The sequence below is a fragment of the Alligator mississippiensis genome, chromosome 4 (genome assembly GCF_030867095.1).
Source record: "Alligator mississippiensis isolate rAllMis1 chromosome 4, rAllMis1, whole genome shotgun sequence".
In the NCBI taxonomy this organism is placed as follows: domain Eukaryota; kingdom Metazoa; phylum Chordata; order Crocodylia; family Alligatoridae; genus Alligator; species Alligator mississippiensis.
Genome location: NC_081827.1, coordinates 149,020,758 through 149,029,226, shown reverse-complemented (window position 1 = coordinate 149,029,226; position 8,469 = coordinate 149,020,758).

Genomic DNA, 8,469 nt, shown 5'->3' with positions numbered 1-8,469 from the left:
GCTGGCAGCCCCGCATGTGCCTGGGAAAATGTTGACAGTTTTGCCCTCAGGGCAGAGAATCTCTCCAGTGATACTGTTGGTGGTACAGAAGGCTCTGCTTTTGGGCTTGCCCTCTTGGTACAGTGTTTAGCTCACAGCCATTGCAAAACATTGGTGGGCAGTCTATTGATTTGCACCTTATTGAGACAGGTAGCCAACAAGTCTTTCCACATTTTTGCTTGCGGAGCCTTGGGCTGGCTTTCTCCGGCTTTTCTCAACAATTTGTTGGAGGTCAGGTGGTTTATCTTTTACTGAGGCCACTGCCATGGCCTTGGCAGTTTTCGTCAGCTTGGTAAGTCTTGGCTTCTGCAAAATGAGTAAAAGCTACACTAATTGCTGGATCGCATCTCTTACCGGGTGATTCACTGCCTTTGTCTCCAAGGCCAACAGGGTTGAGGTGTACTTTGTGGGAGCTTGTTGGCAAAACCTCCTCCACAATGGTGTTGTCATGATTTCTGCATCTGGCATGTGAGTTCAAACTGCTGCGCAGCGAACAGCTTCCTTTAAGTTAGCCCATGCCAGTGGGAAAGGGTCAAGCTCTTCTTCCACGTTACCGTAACCCGCAGCAGCTGCCTGCATTGCAGCAGAAAACAGAGTAATGTTGTGGTCTTGCCCGATCCACTGACTAAACTGGAGTTTGGGATGGAGAACCAATTGTGCTGCCTCTGTGCAACTCACAGATACTGCCGAGGCTTCTTCTCCATACATTTGAACTAGTTAGTCTATTACTGGCTCTTTTGGCTTTTGAATATTTTTAATCTTCACATGGGTAAAGGAATTCAGCTCTGTTCAGGGATTCTTTCTTTGCAGCCTTGAAAGAGTTATTACCATGGGAAAAACTTGGCTGAGTTTCTCCCTCAGGGCGGGGAAGGCCTGGCTAGGTTTCTCCCTCTGGGCAGGAACATACAGGGGTCAAGGCGGTTATTGCTTATTAATTTCTATGGTTCTGGCCATCACACAGGTGCCAGCCCAGCCTCATGCATATGCAATGACTGTCCTGCCCAGCTGCAGGCTGGCAGGGCCATGACCTTCCTGCCAGGGACTGCTACGCCTTCCCTCCTGCAGGCACATTTGACCAAGTCCCATTATCTCCACAACAGCTTGTGTTCCTGAAGGTTTTCCAGAGCTGTGAAGTCCACGTCTGACACTCCACATCCTGCCCATGCTGGACAAAGGTCCTGGAGCAATACCCCTGCTCCATACAGTGTGTGCCTACCTGCACCCATCAGCACATGGGGTTCTCTCTAATGCTCTCCTCTAGGTCCAGAGATGCTGAGACCAGAGTAGATCATTCAAGCCACCACTTAGGCTCAGTAGGTCCCTACCCCTGCCCCTGCCTCTGTACCTGAACTGTACCATTTTCTGCTTCTGATATTCCAGCACCAGCTACATAGCCAGCCTCTCCTGCTCCAATTGCTCCTCCTTGAGCTTCTGTTTTTCATTGTTAATATGTTTAATCTCTGCCTGGATTTTCCTTTGCTGATCCTGCCTCTGCTCTGAAGAATGTTAAGTATTTCCCATATGTCAGGAAGCCACCACTCGCAGAAGGCTGGCATTGATGAAGGAATCCAACATTGCCTGAAATGTGATAGTGCAGCCTTCAGATGCTCAAGGACCAGGTGTTCAAAGATTGCAACATCAGCTTTGAAACTAAGTTCATGGTTTATTGTGCGTTAGCGATCCCTGCCTTATTGTATAGAGCTGAGACATGGACAACGTACAGTAGACACCTTAAGTCTCTGAAGAAGTACCGTCAATATTACCTGCAGATGGTCCTTTGAATCCAGTAGGAAGACAGATACACCAACATAAAGGTCCTCTTGCAAACAACTGAGCTTCCAATGATCATCTAACATTAACTTTGCTGGGCTGGCCACATCATCCAGATTTCCAAATCCAGATTCCTGAAGCAAATTTTATTTTTCCAGTGCAGTCAAGGTGTCTGTTCAAGAGGAGGGCAGAGAAAGAACTTCAAGGACATCCTCAAGGCCAACTTAATAAAAGCAACATTGACATCAATTCATTGGAAACTATTCCCCAGGACTACCCCAAGTGGAAAAATCGGCTTCAAGAGTCTCAGGACTTTGAAACCTTATGATGACAAGAGGAGGCAGAAAAGTGTCAGAGGCAGAAACAGCATATTGTGGACTGAATCAAGAACAAAGAGTCACTCACCCTACACGTGTGCCCGAGTTGCAATAGAGTCTGTCGATCCCGGATCAGCCTTGTCAGCCATCTTCAGACCCACAGAAAAGACAATCATAGAACACAATCATCCTTGCCTGTGAGGGATTGTTGATGATCTGCTCCTAGTCCTGAGGAGGGTACAAGTGGGTGGGACTGAGACAGATACCAGGGGGAAACCCAAAAATGGATCTTTGTTCCACCTCTTTAGCTGACTGAAGCCTGACAGTGCCATGCCCAGCATGAGCCTGCCAGAACACCCCTCAACTGGGTTAGAAGGTCAGCACTGCTGTGTGGCACTGCTGGGACACTGGGACTGGGGATCTGATTCTGTTTTCAGGCAGCTGGGCTTACAGCAGTGCAGCTCCCTGTGTCAGGTAGGGCAAGCTCAGACCCGCACTGATGGGGAAAGTCAGAACTGAACCCTCTCTTCAATCTGCAGCCACTTCAGATGGTCCAGCATCTCCTGGGCCTCCTGGTCCCTATACTCAGCCTTATGGTTCTCTCCTTGCAATCCTTCTCTATCTGCCCAACCAGCTGGTGCCTCCCACTGGGGTGAGACACAGGAACTCTCACGTCGGGCTCCCCACTGGCCCTGCACGGCACATACTGCCTTGTCTTGGTGTGAGGCTCTTGTCTCTGCCCCATATGTCCGGCACCACTAGCGTGCTAAGGGACTACTTGTCACAGCACAACCTGGCCCAATGCTCTACTGACAGTGCCTATATGCTGGCCCGCCTGCTGTAGTTGTCCCTCGTGGAGGTGCTGATAGTGGGGCTGCAGTCAGGCTTGCTGCAGGGTTTCCTTTGCAGTCTGCTACTTGGGTTCTGCCCTGGAAGCTGTCCTAGAAAGAACCCCGAGGCAGCTGCTGAGGATGGTGAGCGCTGGGACTGCCCCAATGGACCTTCTGGGTGTCAGGGCAGTAGCGTGTGGCTGGGGACCAGGGATCATGAATGCTGAGGAGTTGCTGAATGCTGGGAGCTGGGGCATCTCTGGACACACATTGGCCCTTCAGAGTAGCTTGGAAGGTGCATATTCCCTGTGGCAGCTTGGGGCACTGGTGTGTGCAGGACATGCCTTCTGTTAGCTTTGGGGACTATGCTGCTCTGGGCTCTACTCCAGATGCAGCCAGGCACCAGCTTGTCTCTAGCTCCATGGGCTCTATTCTGGATGCGACCAGGCACCAGCTTGTCTCTAGCTCCATGGTGAGCTGATTCCCCAGTGCTGACAATCAGGCAGTGCACAGTCATCCCAAGCATCAGCATCTGTTCCAGCATCAGTCTGACTTCTTCTTCTATGATGTATATATGTGTGTGAGTGTGTAATGTGTGCTTCCCTGCACAGTGATCACACTGCCAGGGAAAACACAGCTTTCTTTTTAAAATGTTTTGGAACACCCCCCCCCCCCCCCAAAAAAAAAAAACCACAAAAAGAAATATAAATTGAAAGAAATAGGTTAGATATAGGGATAAGTAGAGGGATTCTAGTTAGTAAGCTAAGCTATAGCCAATCCTTTCCAAAAGCAAAAAGTAGCAGGAGACTGACTAAGAAGCCAACCCAGTCCAATAGCTTTCAGATGCTGTTGCTCAGGCAGAAACAGCTCACAAAAGGGACAGAAATGCTGCAGACAGAGGCTTATATGCTGTTTATATGTCCCACGCCCAGACACTGTGATTGGAAGGGGACTCAGGGAGAGGTCATAGTCACTGGACAGCTAGAGATGTCAGTTCTTCCCCACCCCCCCACCCCCAGGTCCCCCTCTGTCTTCTTAGTTTCTGTTCCCCTGAAAGACCACCTCTGAATCTCCAACTCTCTGAATACTTTCTGAATCTTTTCCAAATCAATTTGCAAGGTTTTTGGCTTCTCCTGATTTGTTTTGGATTTGGAGATTCAGGCTCTGAATTCGGCCAAATCTTCTCCAAATTGAATCACAGACCAAAGCTTTGCACAGCCCTAGTTGCCAGGACAGACATACCAACATACAAACTGGTACAGTCCTGACTGACTGCCATTTTTGCTCCCACAGAGGGGGCCTTTCTCTGATTCCCTGGCAGTTTGTCTGTGGCCTTGTGGCCCTCTGGCCTGACATGCCTATTGTCCTGGGCATGATGTTAAATTGCATCCTCTGCTGCTTTGTGGACCTTTCTTGGTTGAAGAAAGGCTACGGGACCTCACACAACAGAAAAGGCACTCATGCTGAAGCAACAGGCAGTTAGCACCTCTATTCCTGTTGCTCTCTGACAGCAGCTACCACTTCTCTGTCACTGAATGTCTTGACTTGTTCTGGCCTTTGGATTTTGGCAAAGTGATCTAAAGTGGGGATGACAGGTCTATGGCAGCCTCCACTCCTCCATAACTCTGTCTAGGTCTTGGCAAGATGGTCACAGGGACTGGAGACAGGCAGAAGGGCCATGAGGCAGCTACCAAGATTACCAAGCATCCCTGGTTAGCGATGGCTTGCTTGCCTCATGTGAGAGTGGCTTTAGGAAAAGTGGGTCAAACAAGGCTTGCCTCACTGCTGACATCCTGGATCAACTGATTTTATAGACAGAATTGCTTGTTGGAATATGTGGACTATGACTTGGATCTGGATTCAGATCTGAGAAAAATGGCTTTGTGGAGTAATGAGCTTGCATGTTTCAGAATTTATATTGCAGCTTTTTCGGAAACTCAGCTCTGAGAAACAAGCTTCATAAAGGAGAAGGAATACACCATTTCCTGGCATGGCAAACCTGAAGGAGTAAGAAGAGGGCATGGTGTAGGTTTTGGTATCAGAAAGCAGGCAAGGTTTTATGAGTAGATGTGATATCTTTTATTATACCAACTGAGTAAATGGTAAAAAGTTCTTAGTAAGCTTTCAGGTGCACTCACCCTTCTGCAGGCATAGGAAGTCTCTGCTGTTCTGAGACTATGTCCTTAGACCAACATGGCTACAACCAAAAACCCAGTTGCTCTGAGAAATGAACTTATGTTGTCATGTGAAGTGTTCATACATTGAGTTTAGTCTCCATATGTACCATGACACTTCATATTAGACTACAGAAGGGATTCATCAATCTCATCAGTGTCTATTCTCCCACTCTGCAGGCTAGTGATGTGAAGAAGAACAGCTTCTATCAACATCTGGAAGAATGGTCAGCAGGATTCCCTGGCAGGAACCCATCCTAGTACCTGGAGACTCCAATGCAAGTGTTGGGTCCAATTCTGAGATCTGGACTCGGATTCCGGGTAGACATGGCATTGGACATAAGGATGACAATGGTCAGAGAATTCTTGAGCTCTGCATCAGTCAAGGCTTATCAGTGACCAACACCTCCTTTTCTGGTAACATCAGAAGAGGAATGTTGTAGAGGCACCTACGGTCCAAGCACTGGCATCAGCTGGACTTGTTACTAACAAGACATGCCAACCCATGCACACTTGAAAGATATCTTGCATACATGATCCTTTCAAAGCGCATACTGCAACACACATCCCTCCCTTATCTGCTATAAAGTAGTATTTCAAACTAAGAAGATCCACTGCAATAAAACTGCTGGACAACCTCATATTGACTTGTGCCGAACCAATGACCCTATCAAGAAATGGCTTTTCATTGAAGAAGTAGCAAAGTCAGTCAGAAGAAATGAGACTGCATCAGATGCCAGGCAAGTCCTGAAGACAAGTACGTACAATGTGGCAATCAAGAGTTTTGGAAAGAGTGCAAAGAAAAACGTTGACTGGTTTGTAGACCATTTGGAAATACTTCTTGTTAGACCCCAACTCCATGCGGTGCCCAAAGACTAGGGAGATGACGGTCCAATTGTCCATGGATCCTGTTGCTCATTAGCCAGAGCAGAGCACGGAGCAAACACCAGCACACATTGCTTGCAACAGCTTTATTCAGAATGGAGACAGCTTTGGACTAGCTCCCATACTGACAGAATGCGGGGAGCCGCCCAGAACAACAGTTCTTTCCAATATTTATACACCTTGGTTCATACATATTAACATTTACCCTGCCTTGTCCCACCTTTGGTTCCACCCATTTTTCCTCCCATCTCAAGCTCCACCTGTTTACTGTTTGCTTCCTTAGCATGGTATTGCCTATGCAGTACATTCATTTACAAGCCTCTCTGCTAAGAGCGCATGCGTAAGACTTTGACCCTTATCTTCTTTTGCTCACTTCACAGTTTATCACTGGTTCTTGCTGGTTTTCCTGCTGACTTCTCCATCTCCAAGGCTGTATCACTGCTTTGTCTCCTGACACTAGTTGCTTAATACATCATGCACTTTGCACCCTATCCTTTTGTTAAAAATCCACTGACTTAAGCATTGGCCAAGTTAGCTGCTTTTAATACATCAGCTATCCTTGTGACCAGCAGCCTTTTGCTGAGACACAGGAAAAAGCCTTAATTCAGCTGCACACTCAGTACTCCCCAAAATTCATAACATACAGAGAAAACCTATCCTGAGGGCCAGTGTGGCTTCTGCTCAGAAAGGATCATCATAAATAAGGTCTTCTCTGTAAGACAACTGCAGAGAAAGTGCACAGAGAAGCATATCCCACTATACATGGCTTTTATACATTTAACAAAAACCTTTGATATAGTTTGTTGGTCAGACCTTTATACCGTTAAGAAGAAGCTTGGTTGTCCACCTATACTGGTAAACCTTGTGAAATCCCTATATGAAGGCATGAAGGCAACTGTAATATATGAAAAACAAGTGTCTGAGTCATTCAACATCAACAACGGAGTGCAGCAGGGCTGCTCACTGCCGCCCACCTTGTTTAACATTTGCTTCTTATTCCTACTTCAGCATGGGTCCCATGATGTTTGAAAGAGTGTCTATCTCAGTACTAGACATGATGGAGGACTGTTTAACATTGCGAGGTTCAGAGGTAGACGGAAGTGAAAGGACATCATTACAAGGGACCTATTTTTTTCAGATGATGTAGCCCTTGTGGCTCACAGTGTTGACGCTTTGGATGTTGCTGACCAATTTTTCTACCTTGGCCCAACCGTTACCAGCAATGTAGATCTTGACGCTGAGTTTGCTAATAGAATTGGCAAAGCAGCCAGGTACTTTGGGCTTTTCCAAGACAGAGCCTGGAATAATAACAAATGGTGAACTAAAGTGAAAACTCATATATACTGTCATGACCCAAAGGGTATGATTTTGTGTGTGCTTCGGCACTGCAGAATTATTTCCCGCCACATGGAGCTTTCTTTGCACGGTGCAATTCTCAGTTGCATAGAGAAAACCCCGGTGCAAAGGAGTTCCCGCCATCCGTATGTAAATTTGTTTCCCACTATTGGCTGTTTCTAAATTATTCCCACGTGGCGGCTAGCGTTTGGCTTGCTAGCCGTATAAGAGGCTTGAGCAGTTTCCGCCCAAGTTGGAGGAGGAGAACTTCACATCAAACAAACTCCGTGTGTGCCTTAAAGGAGGATACAGGGGCCTGATCAACCTCTAGCCTCTCCCCTTTGCTGCCTGATCCCTCGACGTACCCTTTCCTGCGTGCTTTCGATCGGTCCACGGAGCCTAGCAAACTTCATGTGTGTGTATCCAGAGCTCTGTCCGGGTTGTTTCAAAAGGCTCGAGTTTTCTGCAGGTCTTGTTCGAGTTTTGTTTTCGTTTTGTAACTGCAACTCAAGAAAGTTTTCCTGCCTGCACCGCGACCATCTACGGTGTAAGTAAAATAATCTTTAATCAACCTCTACGCGTCAGTGCCTAATTCTAGTTCGCTGTGCCGACCCTTTTCCCCGGCTCACGTGCACGGGCTGCTGGCCACAGCCCCTCGGCCCCGACGTATACGAGGCATGTGTTTCATCCACTCTTCTATATGCCTCAGAAACATGGACAACCCACAACCAACATACCAAAAAACTAAACAGCTTTCATATCAGATACCAGCACAGAATACTTCAAATACAAAGGCAAGACAGGGTGACAAGTGAGCAAGTGTTTAATCATGCAGGTATGTCATCCATGGGAATGTTGATTAAGAAAAGACTCAGGTGGCTCAGTCATGTAAAGCAAATGCTGGATCAGGGGACACAAAGAATGTGCTGTCCTGTGAAGCTCATAAAGGGTCTAGAAAGAGAGGGAGACTGCTGTGCAGATTTTGGGATGCTTGCAACGATGACTTAGCATCCTTTGGAATCGCTGTGGATGACTGGGAAAGGAGTGTGGGAGGTCCCTCTGGTTGGTGGAGTCAGCTTGCACCTAGATGTTTCCTGCTTGATCCTGGCAGGGTGTGGG